The sequence below is a fragment of the Acipenser ruthenus genome, unplaced genomic scaffold (assembly GCF_902713425.1).
Source record: "Acipenser ruthenus unplaced genomic scaffold, fAciRut3.2 maternal haplotype, whole genome shotgun sequence".
Lineage (NCBI taxonomy): Eukaryota > Metazoa > Chordata > Actinopteri > Acipenseriformes > Acipenseridae > Acipenser > Acipenser ruthenus.
The window spans coordinates 32,637-54,106 of NW_026708369.1; the positions used below are offsets into that span (position 1 = coordinate 32,637).

Consider the following 21,470-nt stretch of genomic DNA (forward strand, 5'->3'; position numbering starts at 1 on the left):
ATCGCCTGCGGCCACACCACCTTGAATAAGCCTGATCTTGTCTGATCTCAGAAGCTAAGTAATGTTGGGCTTGGTTAGTACTTGGATGGGAGACCACCTGGGAATATCAAGTGCTGCAGGCATTACATTTTTGTAATTACATTTTACAATTGAAATGTGTGGAGGACAAAAGGAAATTTTGGAGGAATCACCCCCAGCTCACTAAACATAAAAGTCATGAAAGCAGGAATGCAATCGCCTGCAGCCACACCACCTTGAATAAGCCTGATCTCGTCTGATCTCAGAAGCTAAGCAATGTTGGGCTTGGTTAGTACTTGGATGGGAGACCACCTTGGAATATCAAGTGCTGCAGGCATTACATTTTTGTAATTACATTTTACAATTGAAATGTGTGGAGGACAAAAGGAAATTTTGGAGGAATCACCCCCAGCTCACTAAACATAAATGTCATGAAAGCAGAAATGCAATCGCCTGCGGCCACACCACCTTGAATAAGCCTGATCTCGTCTGATCTCAGAAGCTAAGCAATGTTGGGCTTGGTTAGTACTTGGATGGGAGACCACCTGGGAATATCAAGTGCTGCAGGCATTACATTTTACAATTGAAATGTGTGGATGACAAAAGGAAATTTTGGAGGAATCACCCCCAGCTCACTAAACATAAAAGTCATGAAAGCAGAAATGCAATCGCCTGCGGCCACACCACCTTGAATAAGCCTGATCTCGTCTGATCTCAGATGCTAAGCAATGTTGGGCTTGGTTAGTACTTGGATGGGAGACCACCTGGGAATATCAAGTGCTGCAGGCATTACATTTTAGTAATTACATTTTACAATTGAAATGTGTGGAGGACAAAAGGAAATTTTGGAGGAATCACCCCCAGCTCACTAAACATAAAAGTCATGAAAGCAGAAATGCAATCGCCTGCGGCCACACCACCTTGAATAAGTCTGATCTCAGAAGCTAAGCAATGTTGGGCTTGGTTAGTACCTGGATGGGAGACCACCTGGGAATATCAAGTGCTGCAGGCATTACATTTTACAATTGAAATGTGTGGAGGACAAAAGGAAATTTGGGAGGAATCACCCCCAGCTCACTAAACATAAAAGTCATGAAAGCAGAAATGCAATCGCCTGCGGCCACACCACCTTGAATAAGCCTGATCTCGTCTGATCTCAGAAGCTAAGCAATGTTGGGCTTGGTTAGTACTTGGATGGGAGACCACCTGGGAATATCAAGTGCTGCAGGCATTACATTTTACAATTGAAATGTGTGGAGGACAAAAGGAAATTTTGGAGGAATCACCCCCAGCTCACTAAACATAAAAGTCATGAAAGCAGAAATGCAATCGCCTGCGGCCACACCACCTTGAATAAGCCTGATCTCAGAAGCTAAGCAATGTTGGGCTTGGTTAGTACTTGCATGAGAGACCACCTGGGAATATCAAGTGCTGCAGGCATTACATTTTTGTAATTACATTTTACAATTGAAATGTGTGGACGACAAAAGGAAATTTTGGAGGAATCACCCCCAGCTCACTAAACATAAAAGTCATGAAAGCAGAAATGCAATCGCCTGCGGCCACACCACCTTGTATAAGCCTGATCTCGTCTGATCTCAGAAGCTAAGCAATGTTGGGCTTGGTTAGTACTTGGATGGGAGACCACCTGGGAATATCAAGTGCTGCAGGCATTACATTTTAGTAATTACATTTTACAATTGAAATGTGTGGAGGACAAAAGGAAATTTTGGAGGAATCACCCCCAGCTCACTAAACATAAAAGTCATGAAAGCAGAAATGCAATCGCCTGCGGCCACACCACCTTGAATAAGCCTGATCTCGTCTGATCTCAGAAGCTAAGCAATGTTGGGCTTGGTTAGTACTTGGATGGGAGACCACCTGGGAATATCAAGTGCTGCAGGCATTACATTTTTGTAATTACATTTTACAATTGAAATGTGTGGAGGACAAAAGGAAATTTTGGAGGAATCACCCCCAGCTCACTAAACATAAAAGTCATGAAAGCAGAAATGCAATCGCCTGCGGCCACACCACCTTGAATAAGCCTGATCTCGTCTGATCTCAGAAGCTAAGCAATGTTGGGCTTGGTTAGTACTTGGATGGGAGACCACCTGGGAATATCAAGTGCTGCAGGCATTACATTTTACAATTGAAATGTGTGGAGGACAAAAGGAAATTTTGGAGGAATCACCCCTAGCTCACTAAACATAAAAATCATGAAAGCAGAAATGCAATCGCCTGCGGCCACACCACCTTGAATAAGCCTGATCTCGTCTGATCTCAGAAGCTAAGCAATGTTGGGCTTGGTTAGTACTTGGATGGGAGACCACCTGGGAATATCAAGTGCTGCAGGCATTACATTTTACAATTGAAATGTGTGGAGGACAAAAGGAAATTTTGGAGGAATCACCCCCAGCTCACTAAACATAAAAGTCATGAAAGCAGAAATGCAATCACCTGCGGCCACACCACCTTGAATAAGCTTGATCTCGTCTGATCTCAGAAACTAAGCAATGTTGGGCTTGGTTAGTACTTGGATGGGAGACCACCTGGGAATATCAAGTGCTGCAGGCATTACATTTTACAATTGAAATGTGTGGAGGACAAAAGGAAATTTTGGAGGAATCACCCCCAGCTCACTAAACATAAAAGTCATGAAAGCAGAAATGCAATCGCCTGCGGCCACACCACCTTGAATAAGCCTGCTCTCGTCTGATCTCAGAAGCTAAGCAATGTTGGGCTTGGTTAGTACTTGGAATGGAGACCACCTGGGAATATCAAGTGCTGCAGGCATTACATTTTACAATTGAAATGTGTGGAGGACAAAAGGAAATTTTGGAGGAATCACCCCCAGCTCACTAAACATAAAAGTCATGAAAGCAGAAATGCAATCACCTGCGGCCACACCACCTTGAATAAGCCTGATCTCGTCTGATTTCAGAAGCTAAGCAATGTTGGGCTTGGTTAGTACTTGGATGGGAGACCACCTGGGAATATCAAGTGCTGCAGGCATTACATTTTACAATTGAAATGTGTGGAGGACAAAAGGAAATTTTGGAGGAATCACCCCCAGCTCACTAAACATAAAAGTCATGAAAGCAGAAATGCAATCGCCTGCGGCCACACCACCTTGAATAAGCCTGATCTCGTCTGATCTCAGAAGCTAAGCAATGTTGGGCTTGGTTAGTACTTGGATGGGAGACCACCTGGGAATATCAAGTGCTGCAGGCATTACATTTTACAATTGAAATGTGTGGAGGACAAAAGGAAATTTTGGAGGAATCACCCCCAGCTCACTAAACATAAAAGTCATGAAAGCAGAAATGCAACCTCCTGCGGCCACACCACCTTGAATAAGCCTGATCTCGTCTGATCTCAGAAGCTAAGCAATGTTGGGCTTGGTTAGTACTTGGATGGGAGACCACCTGGGAATATCAAGTGCTGCAGGCATTACATTTTTGTAATTACATTTTACAATTGAAATGTGTGGACGACAAAAGGAAATTTTGGAGGAATCACCCCCAGCTCACTAAACATAAAAGTCATGAAAGCAGAAATGCAATCGCCTGCGGCCACACCACCTTGAATAAGCCTGATCTCGTCTGATCTCAGAAGCTAAGCAATGTTGGGCTTGGTTAGTACTTGGATGGGAGACCACCTGGGAATATCAAGTGCTGCAGGCATTACATTTTACAATTGAAATGTGTGGAGGACAAAAGGAAATTTTGGAGGAATCACCCCCAGCTCACTAAACATAAAAGTCATGAAAGCAGAACAGCAATCGCCTGCGGCCACACCACCTTGAATAAGCCTGATCTCGTCTGATCTCAGAAGCTAAGCAATGTTGGGCTTGGTTAGTATTTGGATGGGAGACCACCTGGGAATATCAAGTGCTGCAGGCATTACATTTTTGTAATTACATTTTACAATTGAAATGTGTGGAGGACAAAAGGAAATTTTGGAGGAATCACCCCCAGCTCAGTAAACATAAAAGTCATGAAAGCAGAAATGCAATCGCCTGCGGCCACACCACCTTGAATAAGCCTGATCTCGTCTGATCTCAGAAGCTAAGCAATGTTGGGCTTGGTTAGTACTAGGATGGGAGACCTCCTGGGAATATCAAGTGCTGCAGGCATTACATTTTACAATTGAAATGTGTGGAGGACAAAAGGAAATTTTGGAGGAATCACCCCCAGCTCACTAAACATAAAAGTCATGAAAGCAGAAATGCAATTGCCTGCGGCCACACCACCTTGAATAAGCCTGATCTCGTCTGATCTCAGAAGCTAAGCAATGTTGGGCTTGGTTAGTACTTGGATGGGAGACCACCTGGGAATATCAAGTGCTGCAGGCATTACATTTTTGTAATTACATTTTACAATTGAAATGTGTGGAGGACAAAAGGAAATTTTGGAGGAATCACCCCCAGCTCACTAAACATAAAAGTCATGAAAGCAGAAATGCAATCGCCTGCGGCCACACCACCTTGAATAAGCCTGATCTCGTCTGATCTCAGAAGCTAAGCAATGTTGGGCTTGGTTAGTACTTGGATGGGAGACCACCTGGGAATATCAAGTGCTGCAGGCATTACATTTTTGTAATTACATTTTACAATTGAAATGTGTGGAGGACAAAAGGAAATTTTGGAGGAATCACCCCCAGCTCACTAAACATAAAAGTCATGAAAGCAGAAATGCAATCGCCTGCGGCCACACCACCTTGAATAAGCCTGATCTCGTCTGATCTCAGAAGCTAAGCAATGTTGGGCTTGGTTAGTACTTGGATGGGAGACCACCTGGGAATATCAAGTGCTGCAGGCATTACATTTTACAATTGAAATGTGTGGAGGACAAAAGGAAATTTTGGAGGAATCACCCCCAGCTCACTAAACATAAAAGTCATGAAAGCAGAAATGCAATCGCCTGCGGCCACACCACCTTGAATAAGCCTGATCTCGTCTGATCTCAGAAGCTAAGCAATGTTGGGCTTGGTTAGTACTTGCATGAGAGACCACCTGGGAATATCAAGTGCTGCAGGCATTACATTTTTGTAATTACATTTTACAATTGAAATGTGTGGAGGACAAAAGGAAATTTTGGAGGAATCACCCCCAGCTCACTAAACATAAAAGTCATGAAAGCAGAAATGCAATCGCCTGCGGCCACACCACCTTGAATAAGCCTGATCTCGTCTGATATCAGAAGCTAAGCAATGTTGGGCTTGGTTAGTACTTGGATGGGAGACCACCTGGGAATATCAAGTGCTGCAGGCATTACATTTTTGTAATTACATTTTACAATTGAAATGTGTGGAGGACAAAAGGAAATTTTGGAGGAATCACCCCCAGCTCACTAAACATAAAAGTCATGAAAGCAGAAATGCAATCGCCTGCGGCCACACCACCTTGAATAAGCCTGATCTTGTCTGATCTCAGAAGCTAAGCAATGTTGGGCTTGGTTAGTACTTGGATGGGAGACCACCTGGGAATATCAAGTGCTGCAGGCATTACATTTTACAATTGAAATGTGTGGAGGACAAAAGGAAATTTTGGAGGAATCACCCCCAGCTCACTAAACATAAAAGTCATGAAAGCAGAACAGCAATCGCCTGCGGCCACACCACCTTGAATAAGCCTGATCTCGTCTGATCTCAGAAGCTAAGCAATGTTGGGCTTGGTTAGTACTTGGATGGGAGACCACCTGGGAATATCAAGTGCTGCAGGCATTACATTTTACAATTGAAATGTGTGGAGGACAAAAGGAAATTTTGGAGGAATCACCCCCAGCTCACTAAACATAAAAGTCATGAAAGCAGAAATGCAATCGCCTGCGGCCACACCACCTTGAATAAGCCTGATCTCGTCTGATCTCAGAAGCTAAGCAATGTTGGGCTTGGTTAGTACTTGGATGGGAGACCACCTGGGAATATCAAGTGCTGCAGGCATTACATTTTACAATTGAAATGTGTGGAGGACAAAAGGAAATTTTGGAGGAATCACCCCCCGCTCACTAAACATAAAAGTCATGAAAGCAGAAATGCAATCGCCTGCGGCCACACCACCTTGAATAAGCCTGATCTCGTCTGATCTCAGAAGCTAAGCAATGTTGGGCTTGGTTAGTACTTGGATGGGAGACCACCTGGGAATATCAAGTGCTGCAGGCATTACATTTTACAATTGAAATGTGTGGAGGACAAAAGGAAATTTTGGAGGAATCACCCCCAGCTCACTAAACATAAAAGTCATGAAAGCAGAAACGCAATCGCCTGCGGCCACACCACCTTGAATAAGCCTGATCTCGTCTGATCTCAGAAGCTAAGCAATGTTGGGCTTGGTTAGTACTTGGATGGGAGACCACCTGGGAATATCAAGTGCTGCAGGCATTACATTTTACAATTGAAATGTGTGGAGGACAAAAGGAAATTTTGGAGGAATCACCCCCAGCTCACTAAACATAAAAGTCATGAAAGCAGAAATGCAATCGCCTGCGGCCACACCACCTTGAATAAGCCTGATCTCGTCTGATCTCAGAAGCTAAGCAATGTTGGGCTTGGTTAGTACTTGGATGGGAGACCACCTGGGAATATCAAGTGCTGCAGGCATTACATTTTACAATTGAAATGTGTGGAGGACAAAAGGAAATTTTGGAGGAATCACCCCCAGCTCACTAAACATAAAAGTCATGAAAGCAGAAATGCAATCGCCTGCGGCCACACCACCTTGAATAAGCCTGATCTCGTCTGATCTCAGAAGCTAAGCAATGTTGGGCTTGGTTAGTACTTGGATGGGAGACCACCTGGGAATATCAAGTGCTGCAGGCATTACATTTTTGTAATTACATTTTACAATTGAAATGTGTGGAGGACAAAAGGAAATTTTGGAGGAATCACCCCCAGCTCACTAAACATAAAAGTCATGAAAGCAGAAATGCAATCGCCTGCGGCCACACCACCTTGAATAAGCCTGATCTCGTCTGATCTCAGAAGCTAAGCAATGTTGGGCTTGGTTAGTACTTGGATGGGAGACCCCCTGGGAATATCAAGTGTTGCAGGTATTACATTTTACAATTGAAATGTGTGGAGGACAAAAGGAAATTTTGGAGGAATCACCCCCAGCTCACTAAACATAAAAGTCATGAAAGCAGAAATGCAATCGCCTGCGGCCACACCACCTTGAATAAGCCTGATCTCGTCTGATCTCGGAAGCTAAGCAATGTTGGGCTTGGTTAGTACTTGGATGGGAGACCACCTGGGAATATCAAGTGCTGCAGGCATTACATTTTACAATTGAAATGTGTGGAGGACAGAAGGAAATTTTGGAGGAATCACCCCCAGCTCACTAAACATAAAAGTCATGAAAGCAGAAATGCAATCGCCTGCGGCCACACCACCTTGAATAAGCCTGATCTCGTCTGATCTCGGAAGCTAAGCAATGTTGGGCTTGGTTAGTACTTGGATGGGAGACCACCTGGGAATATCAAGTGCTGCAGGCATTACATTTTAGAATTGAAATGTGTGGAGGACAAAAGGAAATTTTGGAGGAATCACCCCAGCTCACTAAACATAAAAGTCATGAAAGCAGCAATGCAGTCGCCTGCGGCCACACCACCTTGAATAAGCCTGATCTCGTCTGATCTCAGAAGCTAAGCAATGTTGGGCTTGGTTAGTACTTGGATGGGAGACCACCTGGGAATATCAAGTGCTGCAGGCATTACATTTTACAATTGAAATGTGTGGAGTACAAAAGGAAATTTTGGAGGAATCACCCCCAGCTCACTAAACATAAAAGTCATGAAAGCAGAAATGCAATCGCCTGCGGCCACACCACCTTGAATAAGCCTGATCTCGTCTGATCTCAGAAGCTAAGCAATGTTGGGCTTGGTTAGTACTTGGATGGGAGACCACCTGGGAATATCAAGTGATGCAGGCATTACATTTTTGTAATTACATTTTACAATTGAAATGTGTGGAGGACAAAAGGAAATTTGGGAGGAATCACCCCCAGCTCACTAAACATAAAAGTCATGAAAGCAGAAATGCAATCGCCTGCGGCCACACCATCTTGAATAAGCCTGATCTCGTCTGATTTCAGAAGCTAAGCAATGTTGGGCTTGGTTAGTACTTGGATGGGAGACCACCTGGGAATATCAAGTGCTGCAGGCATTACATTTTTGTAATTACATTTTACAATTGAAATGTGTGGAGGACAAAAGGAAATTTGGGAGGAATCACCCCCAGCTCACTAAACATAAAAGTCATGAAAGCAGAAATGCAATCGCTTGCGGCCACACCATCTTGAATAAGCCTGATCTCGTCTGATTTCAGAAGCTAAACAATGTTGGGCTTGGTTAGTACTTGGATGGGAGACAACCTGGGAATATCAAGTGGTGCAGGCATTACATTTTACAATTGAAATGTGTGGAGGACAAAAGGAAATTTTGGAGGAATCACCCCCAGCTCACTAAACATAAAAGTCATGAAAGCAGAAATGCAATCGCCTGCGGCCACACCACCGTGAATAAGCCTGATGTCGTCTGATCTCAGAAGCCAAGCAATGTTGGGCTTGGTTAGTACTTGGATGGGAGACCACCTGGGAATATCAAGTGCTGCAGGCATTACATTTTACAATTGAAATGTGTGGAGGACAAAAGGAAATTTTGGAGGAATCACCCCCAGCTCACTAAACATAAAAGTCATGAAAGCAGAAATGCAGTCGCCTGCGGCCACACCACCTTGAATAAGCCTGATCTCGTCTGATCTCAGAAGCTAAGCAATGTTGGGCTTGGTTAGTACTTGGATGGGAGACCACCTGGGAATATCAAGTTCTGCAGGCATTACATTTTACAATTGAAATGTGTGGAGGACAAAAGGAAATTTTGGAGGAATCACCCCCAGCTCACTAAACATAAAAGTCATGAAAGCAGAAATGCAATCGCCTGCGGCCACACCACCTTGAATAAGCCTGATCTCGTCTGCTCTCAGAAGCTAAGCAATGTTGGGCTTGGTTAGTACTTGAATGGGAGACCACCTGGGAATATCAAGTGCTGCAGGCATTACATTTTACAATTGAAATGTGTGGAGGACAAAAGGAAATTTTGGAGGAATCACCCCCAGCTCACTAAACATAAAAGTCATGAAAGCAGAAATGCAATCGCCTGCGGCCACACCACCTTGAATAAGCCTGATCTCGTCTGATCTCAGAAGCTAAGCAATGTTGGGCTTGGTTAGTACTTGGATGGGAGACCACCTGGGAATATCAAGTGCTGCAGGCATTACATTTTTGTAATTACATTTTACAATTGAAATGTGTGGAGGACAAAAGGAAATTTTGGAGGAATCACCCCCAGCTCACTAAACATAAAAGTCATGAAAGCAGAAATGCAATCGCCTGCGGCCACACCACCTTGAATAAGCCTGATCTCGTCTGATCTCGGAAGCTAAGCAATGTTGGGCTTGGTTAGTACTTGGATGGGAGACCACCTGGGAATATCAAGTGCTGCAGGCATTACATTTTACAATTGAAATGTGTGGAGGACAAAAGGAAATTTTGGAGGAATCACCCCCAGCTCACTAAACATAAAAGTCATGAAAGCAGAAATGCAATCGCCTGCGGCCACACCACCTTGAATAAGCCTGATCTCGTCTGATCTCAGAAGCTAAGCAATGTTGGGCTTGGTTAGTACTTGGATGGGAGACCACCTGGGAATATCAAGTGCTGCAGGCATTACATTTTTGTAATTACATTTTACAATTGAAATGTGTGGAGGACAAAAGGAAATTTTGGAGGAATCACCCCCAGCTCACTAAACATAAAAGTCATGAAAGCAGAAATGCAATCGCCTGCGGCCACACCACCTTGAATAAGCCTGATCTCGTCTGATCTCGGAAGCTAAGCAATGTTGGGCTTGGTTAGTACTTGGATGGGAGACCACCTGGGAATATCAAGTGCTGCAGGCATTACATTTTACAATTGAAATGTGTGGAGGACAAAAGGAAATTTTGGAGGAATCACCCCCAGCTCACTAAACATAAAAGTCATGAAAGCAGAAATGCAATCGCCTGCGGCCACACCACCTTGAATAAGCCTGATCTCGTCTGATCTCAGAAGCTAAGCAATGTTGGGCTTGGTTAGTACTTGGATGGGAGACCACCTGGGAATATCAAGTGCTGCAGGCATTACATTTTACAATTGAAATGTGTGGAGGACAAAAGGAAATTTTGGAGGAATCACCCCCAGCTCACTAAACATAAAAGTCATGAAAGCAGAACAGCAATCGCCTGCGGCCACACCACCTTGAATAAGCCTGATCTCGTCTGATCTCAGAAGCTAAGCAATGTTGGGCTTGGTTAGTACTTGGATGGGAGACCACCTGGGAATATCAAGTGCTGCAGGCATTACATTTTTGTAATTACATTTTACAATTGAAATGTGTGGAGGACAAAAGGAAATTTTGGAGGAATCACCCCCAGCTCACTAAACATAAAAGTCATGAAAGCAGAAATGCAATCGCCTGCGGCCACACCACCTTGAATAAGCCTGATCTCGTCTGATCTCAGAAGCTAAGCAATGTTGGGCTTGGTTAGTACTTGGATGGGAGACCACCTGGGAATATCAAGTGCTGCAGGCATTACATTTTTGTAATTACATTTTACAATTGAAATGTGTGGAGGACAAAAGGAAATTTTGGAGGAATCACCCCCAGCTCACTAAACATAAAAGTCATGAAAGCAGAAATGCAATCGCCTGCGGCCACACCACCTTGAATAAGCCTGATCTCGTCTGATCTCAGAAGCTAAGCAATGTTGGGCTTGGTTAGTACTTGGATGGGAGACCACCTGGGAATATCAAGTGCTGCAGGCATTACATTTTACAATTGAAATGTGTGGAGGACAAAAGGAAATTTTGGAGGAATCACCCCCAGCTCACTAAACATAAAAGTCATGAAAGCAGAAATGCAATCGCCTGCGGCCACACCACCTTGAATAAGTCTGATCTCAGAAGCTAAGCAATGTTGGGCTTGGTTAGTACTTGGATGGGAGACCACCTGGGAATATCAAGTGCTGCAGGCATTACATTTTTGTAATTACATTTTAGAATTGAAATGTGTGGACGACAAAAGGAAATTTTGGAGGAATCACCCCCAGCTCACTAAACATAAAAGTCATGAAAGCAGAAATGCAATCGCCTGCGGCCACACCACCTTGAATAAGCCTGATCTCGTCTGATCTCAGAAGCTAAGCAATGTTGGGCTTGGTTAGTACTTGGATGGGAAACCACCTGGGAATATCAAGTGCTGCAGGCATTACATTTTACAATTGAAATGTGTGGAGGACAAAAGGAAATTTTGGAGGAATCACCCCCAGCTCACTAAACATAAAAGTCATGAAAGCAGAAATGCAATCGCCTGCGGCCACACCACCTTGAATAAGCCTGATCTCGTCTGATCTCAGAAGCTAAGCAATGTTGGGCTTGGTTAGTACTTGGATGGGAGACCACCTGGGAATATCAAGTGCTGCAGGCATTACATTTTACAATTGAAATGTGTGGAGGACAAAAGGAAATTTTGGAGGAATCACCCCCAGCTCACTAAACATAAAAGTCATGAAAGCAGAAATGCAATCGCCTGCGGCCACACCACCTTGAATAAGCCTGATCTCGTCTGATCTCAGAAGCTAAGCAATGTTGGGCTTGGTTAGTACTTGGATGGGAGACCACCTGGGAATATCAAGTGCTGCAGGCATTACATTTTTGTAATTACATTTTACAATTGAAATGTGTGGAGGACAAAAGGAAATTTTGGAGGAATCACCCCCAGCTCACTAAACATAAAAGTCATGAAAGCAGAAATGCAATCGCCTGCGGCCACACCACCTTGAATAAGCCTGATCTCGTCTGATCTCAGAAGCTAAGCAATGTTGGGCTTGGTTAGTACTTGGATGGGAGACCCCCTGGGAATATCAAGTGTTGCAGGTATTACATTTTACAATTGAAATGTGTGGAGGACAAAAGGAAATTTTGGAGGAATCACCCCCAGCTCACTAAACATAAAAGTCATGAAAGCAGAAATGCAATCGCCTGCGGCCACACCACCTTGAATAAGCCTGATCTCGTCTGATCTCAGAAGCTAAGCAATGTTGGGCTTGGTTAGTACTTGGATGGGAGACCCCCTGGGAATATCAAGTGTTGCAGGTATTACATTTTAGAATTGAAATGTGTGGAGGACAAAAGGAAATTTTGGAGGAATCACCCCCAGCTCACTAAACATAAAAGTCATGAAAGCAGAAATGCAATCGCCTGCGGCCACACCACCTTGAATAAGCCTGATCTCGTCTGATCTCAGAAGTTAAGCAATGTTGGGCTTGGTTAGTACTTGGATGGGAGACCACCTGGGAATATCAAGTGCTGCAGGCATTACATTTTACAATTGAAATGTGTGGAGGACAAAAGGAAATTTTGGAGGAATCACCCCCAGCTCACTAAACATAAAAGTCATGAAAGCAGAAATGCAATCGCCTGCGGCCACACCACCTTGACTAAGCCTGATCTCGTCTGATCTCAGAAGCTAAGCAATGTTGGGCTTGGTTAGTACTTGGATGGGAGACCACCTGGGAATATCAAGTGCTGCAGGCATTACATTTTACAATTGAAATGTGTGGAGGACAAAAGGAAATTTTGGAGGAATCACCCCCAGCTCACTAAACATAAAAGTCATGAAAGCAGAAATGCAATCGCCTGCGGCCACACCACCTTGAATAAGCCTGATCTCGTCTGATCTCAGAAGCTAAGCAATGTTGGGCTTGGTTAGTACTTGGATGGGAGACCACCTGGGAATATCAAGTGCTGCAGGCATTACATTTTACAATTGAAATGTGTGGAGGACAAAAGGAAATTTTGGAGGAATCACCCCCAGCTCACTAAACATAAAAGTCATGAAAGCAGAAATGCAATCGCCTGCGGCCACACCACCTTGAATAAGCCTGATCTCGTCTGATCTCAGAAGCTAAGCAATGTTGGGCTTGGTTAGTACTTGGATGGGAGACCACCTGGGAATATCAAGTGCTGCAGGCATTACATTTTTGTAATTACATTTTACAATTGAAATGTGTGGAGGACAAAAGGAAATTTTGGAGGAATCACCCCCAGCTCACTAAACATAAAAGTCATGAAAGCAGAAATGCAATCGCCTGCGGCCACACCACCTTGAATAAGCCTGATCTCGTCTGATCTCAGAAGCTAAGCAATGTTGGGCTTGGTTAGTACTTGGATGGGAGACCCCCTGGGAATATCAAGTGTTGCAGGTATTACATTTTACAATTGAAATGTGTGGAGGACAAAAGGAAATTTTGGAGGAATCACCCCCAGCTCACTAAACATAAAAGTCATGAAAGCAGAAATGCAATCGCCTGCGGCCACACCACCTTGAATAAGCCAGATCTCGTCTGATCTCAGAAGCTAAGCAATGTTGGGCTTGGTTAGTACTTGGATGGGAGACCACCTGGGAATATCAAGTGCTGCAGGCATTACATTTTTGTAATTACATTTTACAATTGAAATGTGTGGAGGACAAAAGGAAATTTTGGAAGAATCACCCCCAGCTCACTAAACATAAAAGTCATGAAAGCAGAAATGCAATCGCCTGCGGCCACACCACCTTGAATAAGCCTGATCTTGTCTGATCTCAGAAGCTAAGCAATGTTGGGCTTGGTTAGTACTTGGATGGGAGACCACCTGGGAATATCAAGTGCTGCAGGCATTACATTTTTGTAATTACATTTTACAATTGAAATGTGTGGAGGACAAAAGGAAATTTTGGAGGAATCACCCCCAGCTCACTAAACATAAAAGTCATGAAAGCAGAAATGCAATCGCCTGCGGCCACACCACCTTGAATAAGCCTGATCTCGTCTGATCTCAGAAGCTAAGCAATGTTGGGCTTGGTTAGTACTTGGATGGGAGACCACCTGGGAATATCAAGTGCTGCAGGCATTACATTTTACAATTGAAATGTGTGGAGGACAAAAGGAAATTTTGGAGGAATCACCCCCAGCTCACTAAACATAAAAGTCATGAAAGCAGAAATGCAATCGCCTGCGGCCACACCACCTTGAATAAGCCTGATCTCGTCTGATCTCAGAAGCTAAGCAATGTTGGGCTGGGTTAGTACTTGGATGGGAGACCACCTGGGAATATCAAGTGCTGCAGGCATTACATTTTTGTAATTACATTTTACAATTGAAATGTGTGGAGGACAAAAGGAAATTTTGGAGGAATCACCCCCAGCTCACTAAACATAAAAGTCATGAAAGCAGAAATGCAATCGCCTGCGGCCACACCACCTTGAATAAGCCTGATCTCGTCTGATCTCAGAAGCTAAGCAATGTTGGGCTTGGTTAGTACTTGGATGGGAGACCACCTGGGAATATCAAGTGCTGCAGGCATTACATTTTACAATTGAAATGTGTGGAGGACAAAAGGAAATTTTGGAGGAATCACCCCCAGCTCACTAAACATAAAAGTCATGAAAGCAGAAAAGCAGTCGCCTGCGGCCACACCACCTTGAATAAGCCTGATCTCGTCTGATCTCAGAAGCTAAGCAATGTTGGGCTTGGTTAGTACTTGGATGGGAGACCACCTGGGAATATCAAGTGCTGCAGGCATTACATTTTTGTAATTACATTTTACAATTGAAATGTGTGGAGGACAAAAGGAAATTTTGGAGGAATCACCCCCAGCTCACTAAACATAAAAGTCATGAAAGCAGAAATGCAATCGCCTGCGGCCACACCACCTTGAATAAGCCTGATCTCGTCTGATCTCAGAAGCTAAGCAATGTTGGGCTTGGTTAGTACTTGGATGGGAGACCACCTGGGAATATCAAGTGCTGCAGGCATTACATTTTACAATTGAAATGTGTGGAGGACAAAAGGAAATTTTGGAGGAATCACCCCCAGCTCACTAAACATAAAAGTCATGAAAGCAGAAATGCAATCGCCTGCGGCCACACCACCTTGAATAAGCCTGATCTCGTCTGATCTCAGAAGCTAAGCAATGTTGGGCTTGGTTAGTACTTGGATGGGAGACCACCTGGGAATATCAAGTGCTGCAGGCATTACATTTTTGTAATTACATTTTACAATTGAAATGTGTGGAGGACAAAAGGAAATTTTGGAGGAATCACCCCCAGCTCACTAAACATAAAAGTCATGAAAGCAGAAATGCAATCGCCTGCGGCCACACCACCTTGAATAAGCCTGATCTCGTCTGATCTCAGAAGCTAAGCAATGTTGGGCTTGGTTAGTACTTGGATGGGAGACCACCTGGGAATATCAAGTGCTGCAGGCATTACATTTTACAATTGAAATGTGTGGAGGACAAAAGGAAATTTTGGAGGAATCACCCCCAGCTCACTAAACATAAAAGTCATGAAAGCAGAAATGCAATCGCCTGCGGCCACACCACCTTGAATAAGCCTGATCTCGTCTGATCTCAGAAGCTAAGCAATGTTGGGCTTGGTTAGTACTTGGATGGGAGACCACCTGGGAATATCAAGTGCTGCAGGCATTACATTTTACAATTGAAATGTGTGGAGGACAAAAGGAAATTTTGGAGGAATCACCCCCAGCTCACTAAACATAAAAGTCATGAAAGCAGAAATGCAATCGCCTGCGGCCACACCACCTTGAATAAGCCTGATCTCGTCTGATCTCAGAAGCTAAGCAATGTTGGGCTTGGTTAGTACTTGGATGGGAGACCACCTGGGAATATCAAGTGCTGCAGGCATTACATTTTTGTAATTACATTTTACAATTGAAATGTGTGGAGGACAAAAGGAAATTTTGGAGGAATCACCCCCAGCTCACTAAACATAAAAGTCATGAAAGCAGAAATGCAATCGCCTGCGGCCACACCACCTTGAATAAGCCTGATCTCGTCTGATCTCAGAAGCTAAGCAATGTTGGGCTTGGTTAGTACTTGGATGGGAGACCACCTGGGAATATCAAGTGCTGCAGGCATTACATTTTACAATTGAAATGTGTGGAGGACAAAAGGAAATTTTGGAGGAATCACCCCCAGCTCACTAAACATAAAAGTCATGAAAGCAGAACAGCAATCGCCTGCGGCCACACCACCTTGAATAAGCCTGATCTCATCTGATCTCAGAAGCTAAGCAATGTTGGGCTTGGTTAGTACTTGGATGGGAGACCACCTGGGAATATCAAGTGCTGCAGGCATTACATTTTTGTAATTACATTTTACAATTGAAATGTGTGGAGGACAAAAGGAAATTTTGGAGGAATCACCCCCAGCTCACTAAACATAAAAGTCATGAAAGCAGAAATGCAATCGCCTGCGGCCACACCACCTTGAATAAGCCTGATCTCGTCTGATCTCAGAAGCTAAGCAATGTTGGGCTTGGTTAGTACTTGGATGGGAGACCACCTGGGAATATCAAGTGCTGCAGGCATTACATTTTACAATTGAAATGTGTGGAGGACAAAAGGAAATTTTGGAGGAATCACCCCCAGCTCACTAAACATAAAAGTCATGAAAGCAGAAATGCAATCGCTTGCGGCCACACCACCTTGAATAAGCCTGATCTCGTCTGATCTCAGAAGCTAAGCAATGTTGGGCTTGGTTAGTACTTGGATGGGAGACCACCTGGGAATATCAAGTGCTGCAGGCATTACATTTTTGTAATTACATTTTACAATTGAAATGTGTGGACAAAAGGAAATTTTGGAGGAATCACCCCCAGCTCACTAAACATAAAAGTCATGAAAGCAGAAATGCAATCGCCTGCGGCCACACCACCTTGAATAAGCCTGATCTCGTCTGATCTCAGAAGCTAAGCAATGTTGGGCTTGGTTAGTACTTGGATGGGAGACCACCTGGGAATATCAAGTGCTGCAGGCATTACATTTTAGTAATTACATTTTACAATTGAAATGTGTGGAGGACAAAAGGAAATTTTGGAGGAATCACCCCCAGCTCACTAAACATAAAAGTCATGAAAGCAGAAATGCAATCGCCTGCGGCCACACCACCTTGAATAAGCCTGATCTCGTCTGATCTCAGAAGCTAAGCAATGTTGGGCTTGGTTAGTACTTGGATGGGAGACCACCTGGGAATATCAAGTGCTGCAGGCATTACATTTTTGTAATTACATTTTACAATTGAAATGTGTGGAGGACAAAAGGAAATTTTGGAGGAATCACCCCCAGCTCACTAAACATAAAAGTCATGAAAGCAGAAATGCAATCGCCTGCGGCCACACCACCTTGAATAAGCCTGATCTCGTCTGATCTCAGAAGCTAAGCATTGTTGGGCTTGGTTAGTACTTGGATGGGAGACCACCTGGGAATATCGAGTGCTGCAGGCATTACATTTTTGTAATTACATTTTACAATTGAAATGTGTGGAGGACAAAAGGAAATTTGGAGGAATCACCCCCAGCTCACTAAACATAAAAGTCATGAAAGCAGAAATGCAATCTCCTGCGGCCACACCACCTTGAATAAGCCTGATCTCGTCTGATCTCAGAAGCTAAGCAATGTTGGGCTTGGTTAGTACTTGGATGGGAGACCACCTGGGAATATCAAGTGCTGCAGGCATTACATTTTACAATTGAAATGTGTGGAGGACAAAAGGAAATTTTGGAGGAATCACCCCCAGCTCACTAAACATAAAAGTCATGAAAGCAGAAATGCAATCGCCTGCGGCCACACCACCTTGAATAAGCCTGATCTCAGAAGCTAAGCAATGTTGGGCTTGGTTAGTACTTGGATGGGAGACCACCTGGGAATATCAAGTGCTACAGGCATTACATTTTTGTAATTACATTTTACAATTGAAATGTGTGGAGGACAAAAGGAAATTTTGGAGGAATCACCCCCAGCTCACTAAACATAAAAGTCATGAAAGCAGAAATGCAATCGCCTGCGGCCACACTACCTTGAATAAGCCTGATCTCGTCTGATCTCAGAAGCTAAGCAATGTTGGTCTTGGTTAGTACTTGGATGGGAGACCACCTGGGAATATCAAGTGCTGCAGGCATTACATTTTTGTAATTACATTTTACAATTGAAATGTGTGGAGGACAAAAGGAAATTTTGGAGGAATCACCCCCAGCTCACTAAACATAAAAGTCATGAAAGCAGAAATGCAATCGCCTGCGGCCACACCACCTTGAATAAGCCTGATCTCGTCTGATCTCAGAAGCTAAGCAATGTTGGGCTTGGTTAGTACTTGGATGGGAGACCACCTGGGAATATCAAGTGCTGCAGGCATTACATTTTTGTAATTACATTTTACAATTGAAATGTGTGGAGGACAAAAGGAAATTTTGGAGGAATCACCCCCAGCTCACTAAACATAAAAGTCATGAAAGCAGAAATGCAATCGCCTGCAGCCACACCACCTTGAATAAGCCTGATCTCGCCTGATCTCGTCTGATCTCAGAAGCTAAGCAATGTTGGGCTTGGTTAGTACTTGGATGGGAGACCACCTGGGAATATCAAGTGCTGCAGGCATTACATTTTTGTAATTACATTTTACAATTGAAATGTGTGGAGGACAAAAGGAAATTTTGGAGGAATCACCCCCAGCTCACTAAACATAAAAGTCATGAAAGCAGAAATGCAATCGCCTGCAGCCACACCACCTTGAATAAGCCTGATCTCGCCTGATCTCGTCTGATCTCAGAAGCTAAGCAATGTTGGGCTTGGTTAGTACTTGGATGGGAGACCACCTGGGAATATCAAGTGCTGCAGGCATTACATTTTACAATTGAAATGTGTGGAGGACAAAAGGAAATTTTGGAGGAATCACCCCCAGCTCACTAAACATAAAAGTCATGAAAGCAGAAATGCAATCGCCTGCGGCCACACCACCTTGAATAAGCCTGATCTCGTCTGATCTCAGAAGCTAAGCAATGTTGGGCTTGGTCAGTATTTGGTGGGAGACCACCTGGGATATCAAGTGCTTGCAGGCATTACATTTTACAATTGAAATGTGTGGAGGACAAAAGGAAATTTTGGAGGAATCACCCCCAGCTCACTAAACATAAAAGTCATGAAAGCAGAAATGCAATCGCCTGCGGCCACACCACCTTGAATAAGCCTGATCTCGTCTGATCTCAGAAACAAGCAATGTTGGGCTTGGTCAATACTTGGATGGGAGACCACCTGGGAATATCAAGTGCTGCAGGCATTACATTTTTGTAATTACATTTTACAATTGAAATGTGTGGAGGACAAAAGGAAATTTTGGAGGAATCACCCCCAGCTCACTAAACATAAAAGTCATGAAAGCAGAAATGCAATCGCCTGCGGCCACACCACCTTGAATAAGCCTGATCTCGTCTGATCTCAGAAGCTAAGCAATGTTGGGCTTGGTTAGTACTTGGATGGGAGACCACCTGGGAATATCAAGTGCTGCAGGCATTAACATTTTGTTATTACATTTTACAATTGAAATGTGTGAGGATTCCTCCAAAATTTCCTTTTGTTCTCCACACATTTCAATTGTAAAATGTAATGCCTGCAGCACTTGATATTCCCAGGTGGTCTCCCATCCAAGTACTAACCAAGCCCAACATTGCTTAGCTTCTGAGATCAGACGAGATCAGGCTTATTCAAGGTGGTGTGGCCGCAGGCGATTGCATTTCTGCTTTCATGACTTTTATGTTTAGTGAGCTGGGGGTGATTCCTATAAAATTTCCTTTTGTCCTCCACACATTTCAATTGTAAAATGTAATTACAAAAATGTAATGCCTGCAGCACTTGATATTCCCAGGTGGTATCCCATCCAAGTACTAACCAAGCCCAACATTGCTTAGGTTCTGAGATCAGACTTATTCAAGGTGTGTGGGCCGCAGATGATTGCATTTCTGCTTTCATGACTTTTATGTTTAGTGAGCTGGGGGTGATTCCTCCAAAATTTCCTTTTGTCCACACATTTCAATTGTAAATGTAATGCCTGCGGCACTTGATATTCCCAGGTGGTCTCCATCCAAGTACTAACCAAGCCCAACATTGCTTAGCTTCTGAGATCAGACGAGATCAGCTCATTCAAGGTGGTGTGGCCGCAGGCGATTGCATTCTGCTTTCATGACTTTTATGTTTAGTGAGGCTGGGGTGATTCCTCCAAAATTTCCTTTTGTCCTCCACACATTTCAATTGTAAAATGTAATGCCTGCAGCACTTGATATTCCCAGGTGGTCTCCCATCCAAGTACTAACCAAGCCCAACATTGCCTTAGCTTCTGAGATCAGACGAGATCAGGCTTATTCAAGGTGGTGTGGCCGCAGTGATTGCATTTCTGCTTCATGACTTTTATGTTAGTGAGCTGGGGGTGATTCCTCCAAAATTTCCTTTTGTCATCCACACATTTCAATTGTAAAATGTAATTACAAAAACGTAATGCCTGCAGCACTTGATATTCCCAGGTGGTCTCCCATCCAAGTACTAACCAAGCCCAACATTGCTTAGCTTCTGAGATCAGACGAGATCAGACTTATTCAAGGGGGTGTGGCCGCAGGCGATTGCAGTTCTGCTTTCATGACTTTTATGTTTAGTGAGCTGGGGGTGATTCCTCACAAATTCCTTTTGTCCTCCACACATTTCAATTGTAAAATGTAATTACAAAAATGTAATGCCTGCAGCACTTGATATTCCCAGGTGGTCTCCCATCCAAGTACTAACCAAACCCAACATTGCTTAGCTTCTGAGATCAGACGAGATCAGGCTTATTCAAGGTGGTGTGGCCGCAGGCGATTGCATTTCTGCTTTCATGACTTTTATGTTTAGTGAGCTGGGGGTGATTCCTCCAAAAATTTCCTTTTGTCCTCCACACATTTCAATTGTAAAATGTAATGCCTGCAGCACTTGATATTCCCAGGTGGTAGCCCATCCAAGTACTAACCAAGCCCCAACATTGCTAGCTTCTGAGATCAGACGAGATCAGGCTATTCACGGTGGTGTGGCCGCAGGCGATTGCATTTCTGCTTTCATGACTTTTATGTTTAGTGATCTGGGGGTGATTCCTCCAAAATTTCCTTTTGTCCTCCACACATTTCAATTGTAAAATGTAATACCTGCAGCACTTGATATTCCCAGGTGGTCTCCCATCCAAGTACTAACCAAGCCCAACATTGCTTAGCTTCTGAGATTAGGCTTATTCAAGGTGGTGTGGCAGCAGTCGATTGCATTTCTGCTTTCATGACTTTATGTTTAGTGAGCTGGGGGTGATTCCTAATAAAAATTTCCTTTTGTCCTCCACACATTTCAATTGTAAAATGTAATTACAAAAATGTAATGCCTGCAGCACTTGATATTCCCAGGTGGTCTCCCATCCAAGTACTAACCAAGCCCAACATTGCTTAGGTTCTGAGATCAGACGAGATCAGGCTTATTCAAGGTGGTGTGGCCGCAGATGATTGCATTTCTGCTTT

General features: G+C 43.7%; 79 non-coding genes and 16 pseudogenes across 79 annotated transcripts; 87 read left to right on the top strand and 8 right to left on the bottom strand.

Annotated features, from left to right (window-relative positions):
• The first annotated feature begins 3 nt into the window (after window positions 1-3).
• On the top strand, window positions 4-122 carry LOC131731923 (5S ribosomal RNA). Its single transcript, XR_009325196.1, has one exon. It is a non-coding gene; the product is annotated as a 5S ribosomal RNA (ribosomal RNA).
• Window positions 123-236: 114 nt separating this feature from the next.
• Window positions 237-355, top strand: LOC131731875 (5S ribosomal RNA). Its single transcript, XR_009325148.1, has one exon. It is a non-coding gene; the product is annotated as a 5S ribosomal RNA (ribosomal RNA).
• Window positions 356-469: 114 nt separating this feature from the next.
• LOC131731787 (5S ribosomal RNA) lies at window positions 470-588 on the top strand. The gene has a single exon (XR_009325061.1). It is a non-coding gene; the product is annotated as a 5S ribosomal RNA (ribosomal RNA).
• A 100-nt stretch (window positions 589-688) lies between these two features.
• On the top strand, window positions 689-807 carry LOC131731878 (5S ribosomal RNA). The gene has a single exon (XR_009325151.1). It is a non-coding gene; the product is annotated as a 5S ribosomal RNA (ribosomal RNA).
• A 114-nt stretch (window positions 808-921) lies between these two features.
• On the top strand, window positions 922-1,030 carry LOC131731969 (5S ribosomal RNA; annotated as a pseudogene).
• Window positions 1,031-1,130: 100 nt separating this feature from the next.
• On the top strand, window positions 1,131-1,249 carry LOC131731788 (5S ribosomal RNA). Its single transcript, XR_009325062.1, has one exon. It is a non-coding gene; the product is annotated as a 5S ribosomal RNA (ribosomal RNA).
• Window positions 1,250-1,349: 100 nt separating this feature from the next.
• LOC131731976 (5S ribosomal RNA) lies at window positions 1,350-1,458 on the top strand (annotated as a pseudogene).
• A 114-nt stretch (window positions 1,459-1,572) lies between these two features.
• On the top strand, window positions 1,573-1,691 carry LOC131731847 (5S ribosomal RNA). The gene has a single exon (XR_009325120.1). It is a non-coding gene; the product is annotated as a 5S ribosomal RNA (ribosomal RNA).
• A 114-nt stretch (window positions 1,692-1,805) lies between these two features.
• LOC131731790 (5S ribosomal RNA) lies at window positions 1,806-1,924 on the top strand. Its single transcript, XR_009325063.1, has one exon. It is a non-coding gene; the product is annotated as a 5S ribosomal RNA (ribosomal RNA).
• Window positions 1,925-2,038: 114 nt separating this feature from the next.
• LOC131731791 (5S ribosomal RNA) lies at window positions 2,039-2,157 on the top strand. The gene has a single exon (XR_009325064.1). It is a non-coding gene; the product is annotated as a 5S ribosomal RNA (ribosomal RNA).
• Window positions 2,158-2,257: 100 nt separating this feature from the next.
• Window positions 2,258-2,376, top strand: LOC131731792 (5S ribosomal RNA). Its single transcript, XR_009325065.1, has one exon. It is a non-coding gene; the product is annotated as a 5S ribosomal RNA (ribosomal RNA).
• Window positions 2,377-2,476: 100 nt separating this feature from the next.
• Window positions 2,477-2,595, top strand: LOC131731914 (5S ribosomal RNA). Its single transcript, XR_009325187.1, has one exon. It is a non-coding gene; the product is annotated as a 5S ribosomal RNA (ribosomal RNA).
• Window positions 2,596-2,695: 100 nt separating this feature from the next.
• On the top strand, window positions 2,696-2,814 carry LOC131731958 (5S ribosomal RNA; annotated as a pseudogene).
• Window positions 2,815-2,914: 100 nt separating this feature from the next.
• Window positions 2,915-3,033, top strand: LOC131731919 (5S ribosomal RNA). Its single transcript, XR_009325192.1, has one exon. It is a non-coding gene; the product is annotated as a 5S ribosomal RNA (ribosomal RNA).
• Window positions 3,034-3,133: 100 nt separating this feature from the next.
• On the top strand, window positions 3,134-3,252 carry LOC131731793 (5S ribosomal RNA). The gene has a single exon (XR_009325066.1). It is a non-coding gene; the product is annotated as a 5S ribosomal RNA (ribosomal RNA).
• A 100-nt stretch (window positions 3,253-3,352) lies between these two features.
• Window positions 3,353-3,471, top strand: LOC131731863 (5S ribosomal RNA). Its single transcript, XR_009325136.1, has one exon. It is a non-coding gene; the product is annotated as a 5S ribosomal RNA (ribosomal RNA).
• Window positions 3,472-3,585: 114 nt separating this feature from the next.
• LOC131731794 (5S ribosomal RNA) lies at window positions 3,586-3,704 on the top strand. The gene has a single exon (XR_009325067.1). It is a non-coding gene; the product is annotated as a 5S ribosomal RNA (ribosomal RNA).
• A 100-nt stretch (window positions 3,705-3,804) lies between these two features.
• LOC131731872 (5S ribosomal RNA) lies at window positions 3,805-3,923 on the top strand. Its single transcript, XR_009325145.1, has one exon. It is a non-coding gene; the product is annotated as a 5S ribosomal RNA (ribosomal RNA).
• Window positions 3,924-4,037: 114 nt separating this feature from the next.
• Window positions 4,038-4,156, top strand: LOC131731972 (5S ribosomal RNA). Its single transcript, XR_009325204.1, has one exon. It is a non-coding gene; the product is annotated as a 5S ribosomal RNA (ribosomal RNA).
• Window positions 4,157-4,256: 100 nt separating this feature from the next.
• On the top strand, window positions 4,257-4,375 carry LOC131731795 (5S ribosomal RNA). Its single transcript, XR_009325068.1, has one exon. It is a non-coding gene; the product is annotated as a 5S ribosomal RNA (ribosomal RNA).
• A 114-nt stretch (window positions 4,376-4,489) lies between these two features.
• On the top strand, window positions 4,490-4,608 carry LOC131731796 (5S ribosomal RNA). The gene has a single exon (XR_009325069.1). It is a non-coding gene; the product is annotated as a 5S ribosomal RNA (ribosomal RNA).
• A 114-nt stretch (window positions 4,609-4,722) lies between these two features.
• On the top strand, window positions 4,723-4,841 carry LOC131731797 (5S ribosomal RNA). Its single transcript, XR_009325070.1, has one exon. It is a non-coding gene; the product is annotated as a 5S ribosomal RNA (ribosomal RNA).
• A 100-nt stretch (window positions 4,842-4,941) lies between these two features.
• LOC131731932 (5S ribosomal RNA) lies at window positions 4,942-5,060 on the top strand (annotated as a pseudogene).
• A 114-nt stretch (window positions 5,061-5,174) lies between these two features.
• LOC131731892 (5S ribosomal RNA) lies at window positions 5,175-5,293 on the top strand. Its single transcript, XR_009325165.1, has one exon. It is a non-coding gene; the product is annotated as a 5S ribosomal RNA (ribosomal RNA).
• Window positions 5,294-5,407: 114 nt separating this feature from the next.
• On the top strand, window positions 5,408-5,526 carry LOC131731888 (5S ribosomal RNA). Its single transcript, XR_009325161.1, has one exon. It is a non-coding gene; the product is annotated as a 5S ribosomal RNA (ribosomal RNA).
• A 100-nt stretch (window positions 5,527-5,626) lies between these two features.
• On the top strand, window positions 5,627-5,745 carry LOC131731799 (5S ribosomal RNA). Its single transcript, XR_009325072.1, has one exon. It is a non-coding gene; the product is annotated as a 5S ribosomal RNA (ribosomal RNA).
• Window positions 5,746-5,845: 100 nt separating this feature from the next.
• On the top strand, window positions 5,846-5,964 carry LOC131731800 (5S ribosomal RNA). Its single transcript, XR_009325073.1, has one exon. It is a non-coding gene; the product is annotated as a 5S ribosomal RNA (ribosomal RNA).
• Window positions 5,965-6,064: 100 nt separating this feature from the next.
• Window positions 6,065-6,183, top strand: LOC131731801 (5S ribosomal RNA). Its single transcript, XR_009325074.1, has one exon. It is a non-coding gene; the product is annotated as a 5S ribosomal RNA (ribosomal RNA).
• A 100-nt stretch (window positions 6,184-6,283) lies between these two features.
• LOC131731802 (5S ribosomal RNA) lies at window positions 6,284-6,402 on the top strand. The gene has a single exon (XR_009325075.1). It is a non-coding gene; the product is annotated as a 5S ribosomal RNA (ribosomal RNA).
• Window positions 6,403-6,502: 100 nt separating this feature from the next.
• LOC131731803 (5S ribosomal RNA) lies at window positions 6,503-6,621 on the top strand. Its single transcript, XR_009325076.1, has one exon. It is a non-coding gene; the product is annotated as a 5S ribosomal RNA (ribosomal RNA).
• Window positions 6,622-6,721: 100 nt separating this feature from the next.
• On the top strand, window positions 6,722-6,840 carry LOC131731804 (5S ribosomal RNA). Its single transcript, XR_009325077.1, has one exon. It is a non-coding gene; the product is annotated as a 5S ribosomal RNA (ribosomal RNA).
• A 114-nt stretch (window positions 6,841-6,954) lies between these two features.
• LOC131731897 (5S ribosomal RNA) lies at window positions 6,955-7,073 on the top strand. Its single transcript, XR_009325170.1, has one exon. It is a non-coding gene; the product is annotated as a 5S ribosomal RNA (ribosomal RNA).
• Window positions 7,074-7,173: 100 nt separating this feature from the next.
• LOC131731852 (5S ribosomal RNA) lies at window positions 7,174-7,292 on the top strand. Its single transcript, XR_009325125.1, has one exon. It is a non-coding gene; the product is annotated as a 5S ribosomal RNA (ribosomal RNA).
• Window positions 7,293-7,392: 100 nt separating this feature from the next.
• Window positions 7,393-7,511, top strand: LOC131731854 (5S ribosomal RNA). Its single transcript, XR_009325127.1, has one exon. It is a non-coding gene; the product is annotated as a 5S ribosomal RNA (ribosomal RNA).
• Window positions 7,512-7,610: 99 nt separating this feature from the next.
• LOC131731805 (5S ribosomal RNA) lies at window positions 7,611-7,729 on the top strand. The gene has a single exon (XR_009325078.1). It is a non-coding gene; the product is annotated as a 5S ribosomal RNA (ribosomal RNA).
• Window positions 7,730-7,829: 100 nt separating this feature from the next.
• LOC131731893 (5S ribosomal RNA) lies at window positions 7,830-7,948 on the top strand. The gene has a single exon (XR_009325166.1). It is a non-coding gene; the product is annotated as a 5S ribosomal RNA (ribosomal RNA).
• Window positions 7,949-8,062: 114 nt separating this feature from the next.
• On the top strand, window positions 8,063-8,181 carry LOC131731913 (5S ribosomal RNA). Its single transcript, XR_009325186.1, has one exon. It is a non-coding gene; the product is annotated as a 5S ribosomal RNA (ribosomal RNA).
• Window positions 8,182-8,295: 114 nt separating this feature from the next.
• LOC131731970 (5S ribosomal RNA) lies at window positions 8,296-8,414 on the top strand (annotated as a pseudogene).
• A 100-nt stretch (window positions 8,415-8,514) lies between these two features.
• On the top strand, window positions 8,515-8,633 carry LOC131731952 (5S ribosomal RNA; annotated as a pseudogene).
• A 100-nt stretch (window positions 8,634-8,733) lies between these two features.
• LOC131731902 (5S ribosomal RNA) lies at window positions 8,734-8,852 on the top strand. The gene has a single exon (XR_009325175.1). It is a non-coding gene; the product is annotated as a 5S ribosomal RNA (ribosomal RNA).
• Window positions 8,853-8,952: 100 nt separating this feature from the next.
• LOC131731911 (5S ribosomal RNA) lies at window positions 8,953-9,071 on the top strand. Its single transcript, XR_009325184.1, has one exon. It is a non-coding gene; the product is annotated as a 5S ribosomal RNA (ribosomal RNA).
• A 100-nt stretch (window positions 9,072-9,171) lies between these two features.
• Window positions 9,172-9,290, top strand: LOC131731806 (5S ribosomal RNA). Its single transcript, XR_009325079.1, has one exon. It is a non-coding gene; the product is annotated as a 5S ribosomal RNA (ribosomal RNA).
• Window positions 9,291-9,404: 114 nt separating this feature from the next.
• Window positions 9,405-9,523, top strand: LOC131731855 (5S ribosomal RNA). The gene has a single exon (XR_009325128.1). It is a non-coding gene; the product is annotated as a 5S ribosomal RNA (ribosomal RNA).
• Window positions 9,524-9,623: 100 nt separating this feature from the next.
• Window positions 9,624-9,742, top strand: LOC131731807 (5S ribosomal RNA). The gene has a single exon (XR_009325080.1). It is a non-coding gene; the product is annotated as a 5S ribosomal RNA (ribosomal RNA).
• Window positions 9,743-9,856: 114 nt separating this feature from the next.
• On the top strand, window positions 9,857-9,975 carry LOC131731856 (5S ribosomal RNA). Its single transcript, XR_009325129.1, has one exon. It is a non-coding gene; the product is annotated as a 5S ribosomal RNA (ribosomal RNA).
• Window positions 9,976-10,075: 100 nt separating this feature from the next.
• Window positions 10,076-10,194, top strand: LOC131731808 (5S ribosomal RNA). The gene has a single exon (XR_009325081.1). It is a non-coding gene; the product is annotated as a 5S ribosomal RNA (ribosomal RNA).
• A 100-nt stretch (window positions 10,195-10,294) lies between these two features.
• LOC131731810 (5S ribosomal RNA) lies at window positions 10,295-10,413 on the top strand. The gene has a single exon (XR_009325083.1). It is a non-coding gene; the product is annotated as a 5S ribosomal RNA (ribosomal RNA).
• Window positions 10,414-10,527: 114 nt separating this feature from the next.
• On the top strand, window positions 10,528-10,646 carry LOC131731811 (5S ribosomal RNA). The gene has a single exon (XR_009325084.1). It is a non-coding gene; the product is annotated as a 5S ribosomal RNA (ribosomal RNA).
• A 114-nt stretch (window positions 10,647-10,760) lies between these two features.
• Window positions 10,761-10,879, top strand: LOC131731812 (5S ribosomal RNA). Its single transcript, XR_009325085.1, has one exon. It is a non-coding gene; the product is annotated as a 5S ribosomal RNA (ribosomal RNA).
• A 100-nt stretch (window positions 10,880-10,979) lies between these two features.
• On the top strand, window positions 10,980-11,088 carry LOC131731967 (5S ribosomal RNA; annotated as a pseudogene).
• Window positions 11,089-11,202: 114 nt separating this feature from the next.
• LOC131731857 (5S ribosomal RNA) lies at window positions 11,203-11,321 on the top strand. The gene has a single exon (XR_009325130.1). It is a non-coding gene; the product is annotated as a 5S ribosomal RNA (ribosomal RNA).
• Window positions 11,322-11,421: 100 nt separating this feature from the next.
• LOC131731813 (5S ribosomal RNA) lies at window positions 11,422-11,540 on the top strand. The gene has a single exon (XR_009325086.1). It is a non-coding gene; the product is annotated as a 5S ribosomal RNA (ribosomal RNA).
• A 100-nt stretch (window positions 11,541-11,640) lies between these two features.
• LOC131731814 (5S ribosomal RNA) lies at window positions 11,641-11,759 on the top strand. The gene has a single exon (XR_009325087.1). It is a non-coding gene; the product is annotated as a 5S ribosomal RNA (ribosomal RNA).
• A 114-nt stretch (window positions 11,760-11,873) lies between these two features.
• On the top strand, window positions 11,874-11,992 carry LOC131731899 (5S ribosomal RNA). Its single transcript, XR_009325172.1, has one exon. It is a non-coding gene; the product is annotated as a 5S ribosomal RNA (ribosomal RNA).
• Window positions 11,993-12,092: 100 nt separating this feature from the next.
• On the top strand, window positions 12,093-12,211 carry LOC131731900 (5S ribosomal RNA). Its single transcript, XR_009325173.1, has one exon. It is a non-coding gene; the product is annotated as a 5S ribosomal RNA (ribosomal RNA).
• Window positions 12,212-12,311: 100 nt separating this feature from the next.
• Window positions 12,312-12,430, top strand: LOC131731747 (5S ribosomal RNA). The gene has a single exon (XR_009325021.1). It is a non-coding gene; the product is annotated as a 5S ribosomal RNA (ribosomal RNA).
• A 100-nt stretch (window positions 12,431-12,530) lies between these two features.
• LOC131731860 (5S ribosomal RNA) lies at window positions 12,531-12,649 on the top strand. The gene has a single exon (XR_009325133.1). It is a non-coding gene; the product is annotated as a 5S ribosomal RNA (ribosomal RNA).
• Window positions 12,650-12,749: 100 nt separating this feature from the next.
• LOC131731815 (5S ribosomal RNA) lies at window positions 12,750-12,868 on the top strand. The gene has a single exon (XR_009325088.1). It is a non-coding gene; the product is annotated as a 5S ribosomal RNA (ribosomal RNA).
• A 100-nt stretch (window positions 12,869-12,968) lies between these two features.
• On the top strand, window positions 12,969-13,087 carry LOC131731816 (5S ribosomal RNA). Its single transcript, XR_009325089.1, has one exon. It is a non-coding gene; the product is annotated as a 5S ribosomal RNA (ribosomal RNA).
• A 114-nt stretch (window positions 13,088-13,201) lies between these two features.
• On the top strand, window positions 13,202-13,320 carry LOC131731901 (5S ribosomal RNA). Its single transcript, XR_009325174.1, has one exon. It is a non-coding gene; the product is annotated as a 5S ribosomal RNA (ribosomal RNA).
• Window positions 13,321-13,420: 100 nt separating this feature from the next.
• Window positions 13,421-13,539, top strand: LOC131731885 (5S ribosomal RNA). Its single transcript, XR_009325158.1, has one exon. It is a non-coding gene; the product is annotated as a 5S ribosomal RNA (ribosomal RNA).
• Window positions 13,540-13,653: 114 nt separating this feature from the next.
• On the top strand, window positions 13,654-13,772 carry LOC131731889 (5S ribosomal RNA). Its single transcript, XR_009325162.1, has one exon. It is a non-coding gene; the product is annotated as a 5S ribosomal RNA (ribosomal RNA).
• A 114-nt stretch (window positions 13,773-13,886) lies between these two features.
• Window positions 13,887-14,005, top strand: LOC131731817 (5S ribosomal RNA). Its single transcript, XR_009325090.1, has one exon. It is a non-coding gene; the product is annotated as a 5S ribosomal RNA (ribosomal RNA).
• Window positions 14,006-14,105: 100 nt separating this feature from the next.
• On the top strand, window positions 14,106-14,224 carry LOC131731753 (5S ribosomal RNA). The gene has a single exon (XR_009325027.1). It is a non-coding gene; the product is annotated as a 5S ribosomal RNA (ribosomal RNA).
• A 114-nt stretch (window positions 14,225-14,338) lies between these two features.
• On the top strand, window positions 14,339-14,457 carry LOC131731818 (5S ribosomal RNA). Its single transcript, XR_009325091.1, has one exon. It is a non-coding gene; the product is annotated as a 5S ribosomal RNA (ribosomal RNA).
• A 100-nt stretch (window positions 14,458-14,557) lies between these two features.
• Window positions 14,558-14,676, top strand: LOC131731819 (5S ribosomal RNA). Its single transcript, XR_009325092.1, has one exon. It is a non-coding gene; the product is annotated as a 5S ribosomal RNA (ribosomal RNA).
• A 114-nt stretch (window positions 14,677-14,790) lies between these two features.
• LOC131731821 (5S ribosomal RNA) lies at window positions 14,791-14,909 on the top strand. The gene has a single exon (XR_009325094.1). It is a non-coding gene; the product is annotated as a 5S ribosomal RNA (ribosomal RNA).
• A 100-nt stretch (window positions 14,910-15,009) lies between these two features.
• Window positions 15,010-15,128, top strand: LOC131731822 (5S ribosomal RNA). Its single transcript, XR_009325095.1, has one exon. It is a non-coding gene; the product is annotated as a 5S ribosomal RNA (ribosomal RNA).
• A 114-nt stretch (window positions 15,129-15,242) lies between these two features.
• Window positions 15,243-15,361, top strand: LOC131731823 (5S ribosomal RNA). Its single transcript, XR_009325096.1, has one exon. It is a non-coding gene; the product is annotated as a 5S ribosomal RNA (ribosomal RNA).
• Window positions 15,362-15,461: 100 nt separating this feature from the next.
• LOC131731824 (5S ribosomal RNA) lies at window positions 15,462-15,580 on the top strand. Its single transcript, XR_009325097.1, has one exon. It is a non-coding gene; the product is annotated as a 5S ribosomal RNA (ribosomal RNA).
• Window positions 15,581-15,680: 100 nt separating this feature from the next.
• On the top strand, window positions 15,681-15,799 carry LOC131731825 (5S ribosomal RNA). The gene has a single exon (XR_009325098.1). It is a non-coding gene; the product is annotated as a 5S ribosomal RNA (ribosomal RNA).
• A 114-nt stretch (window positions 15,800-15,913) lies between these two features.
• On the top strand, window positions 15,914-16,032 carry LOC131731826 (5S ribosomal RNA). The gene has a single exon (XR_009325099.1). It is a non-coding gene; the product is annotated as a 5S ribosomal RNA (ribosomal RNA).
• A 100-nt stretch (window positions 16,033-16,132) lies between these two features.
• On the top strand, window positions 16,133-16,251 carry LOC131731859 (5S ribosomal RNA). The gene has a single exon (XR_009325132.1). It is a non-coding gene; the product is annotated as a 5S ribosomal RNA (ribosomal RNA).
• Window positions 16,252-16,365: 114 nt separating this feature from the next.
• Window positions 16,366-16,484, top strand: LOC131731827 (5S ribosomal RNA). The gene has a single exon (XR_009325100.1). It is a non-coding gene; the product is annotated as a 5S ribosomal RNA (ribosomal RNA).
• A 100-nt stretch (window positions 16,485-16,584) lies between these two features.
• LOC131731850 (5S ribosomal RNA) lies at window positions 16,585-16,703 on the top strand. Its single transcript, XR_009325123.1, has one exon. It is a non-coding gene; the product is annotated as a 5S ribosomal RNA (ribosomal RNA).
• A 111-nt stretch (window positions 16,704-16,814) lies between these two features.
• On the top strand, window positions 16,815-16,933 carry LOC131731828 (5S ribosomal RNA). Its single transcript, XR_009325101.1, has one exon. It is a non-coding gene; the product is annotated as a 5S ribosomal RNA (ribosomal RNA).
• A 114-nt stretch (window positions 16,934-17,047) lies between these two features.
• LOC131731829 (5S ribosomal RNA) lies at window positions 17,048-17,166 on the top strand. The gene has a single exon (XR_009325102.1). It is a non-coding gene; the product is annotated as a 5S ribosomal RNA (ribosomal RNA).
• Window positions 17,167-17,280: 114 nt separating this feature from the next.
• On the top strand, window positions 17,281-17,399 carry LOC131731879 (5S ribosomal RNA). Its single transcript, XR_009325152.1, has one exon. It is a non-coding gene; the product is annotated as a 5S ribosomal RNA (ribosomal RNA).
• A 113-nt stretch (window positions 17,400-17,512) lies between these two features.
• Window positions 17,513-17,631, top strand: LOC131731864 (5S ribosomal RNA). The gene has a single exon (XR_009325137.1). It is a non-coding gene; the product is annotated as a 5S ribosomal RNA (ribosomal RNA).
• Window positions 17,632-17,731: 100 nt separating this feature from the next.
• Window positions 17,732-17,840, top strand: LOC131731968 (5S ribosomal RNA; annotated as a pseudogene).
• Window positions 17,841-17,954: 114 nt separating this feature from the next.
• Window positions 17,955-18,073, top strand: LOC131731921 (5S ribosomal RNA). Its single transcript, XR_009325194.1, has one exon. It is a non-coding gene; the product is annotated as a 5S ribosomal RNA (ribosomal RNA).
• A 114-nt stretch (window positions 18,074-18,187) lies between these two features.
• On the top strand, window positions 18,188-18,306 carry LOC131731830 (5S ribosomal RNA). Its single transcript, XR_009325103.1, has one exon. It is a non-coding gene; the product is annotated as a 5S ribosomal RNA (ribosomal RNA).
• A 114-nt stretch (window positions 18,307-18,420) lies between these two features.
• Window positions 18,421-18,549, top strand: LOC131731933 (5S ribosomal RNA; annotated as a pseudogene).
• A 114-nt stretch (window positions 18,550-18,663) lies between these two features.
• LOC131731934 (5S ribosomal RNA) lies at window positions 18,664-18,792 on the top strand (annotated as a pseudogene).
• Window positions 18,793-18,892: 100 nt separating this feature from the next.
• Window positions 18,893-19,010, top strand: LOC131731975 (5S ribosomal RNA; annotated as a pseudogene).
• Window positions 19,011-19,110: 100 nt separating this feature from the next.
• Window positions 19,111-19,228, top strand: LOC131731956 (5S ribosomal RNA; annotated as a pseudogene).
• A 114-nt stretch (window positions 19,229-19,342) lies between these two features.
• On the top strand, window positions 19,343-19,461 carry LOC131731832 (5S ribosomal RNA). Its single transcript, XR_009325105.1, has one exon. It is a non-coding gene; the product is annotated as a 5S ribosomal RNA (ribosomal RNA).
• A 94-nt stretch (window positions 19,462-19,555) lies between these two features.
• On the bottom strand, window positions 19,556-19,674 carry LOC131731833 (5S ribosomal RNA). Its single transcript, XR_009325106.1, has one exon. It is a non-coding gene; the product is annotated as a 5S ribosomal RNA (ribosomal RNA).
• Window positions 19,675-19,993: 319 nt separating this feature from the next.
• On the bottom strand, window positions 19,994-20,110 carry LOC131731949 (5S ribosomal RNA; annotated as a pseudogene).
• A 99-nt stretch (window positions 20,111-20,209) lies between these two features.
• LOC131731950 (5S ribosomal RNA) lies at window positions 20,210-20,329 on the bottom strand (annotated as a pseudogene).
• Window positions 20,330-20,440: 111 nt separating this feature from the next.
• Window positions 20,441-20,559, bottom strand: LOC131731904 (5S ribosomal RNA). Its single transcript, XR_009325177.1, has one exon. It is a non-coding gene; the product is annotated as a 5S ribosomal RNA (ribosomal RNA).
• Window positions 20,560-20,672: 113 nt separating this feature from the next.
• LOC131731874 (5S ribosomal RNA) lies at window positions 20,673-20,791 on the bottom strand. Its single transcript, XR_009325147.1, has one exon. It is a non-coding gene; the product is annotated as a 5S ribosomal RNA (ribosomal RNA).
• Window positions 20,792-20,892: 101 nt separating this feature from the next.
• LOC131731974 (5S ribosomal RNA) lies at window positions 20,893-21,010 on the bottom strand (annotated as a pseudogene).
• A 100-nt stretch (window positions 21,011-21,110) lies between these two features.
• On the bottom strand, window positions 21,111-21,219 carry LOC131731980 (5S ribosomal RNA; annotated as a pseudogene).
• Window positions 21,220-21,334: 115 nt separating this feature from the next.
• LOC131731907 (5S ribosomal RNA) lies at window positions 21,335-21,453 on the bottom strand. The gene has a single exon (XR_009325180.1). It is a non-coding gene; the product is annotated as a 5S ribosomal RNA (ribosomal RNA).
• Window positions 21,454-21,470: the final 17 nt, after the last annotated feature.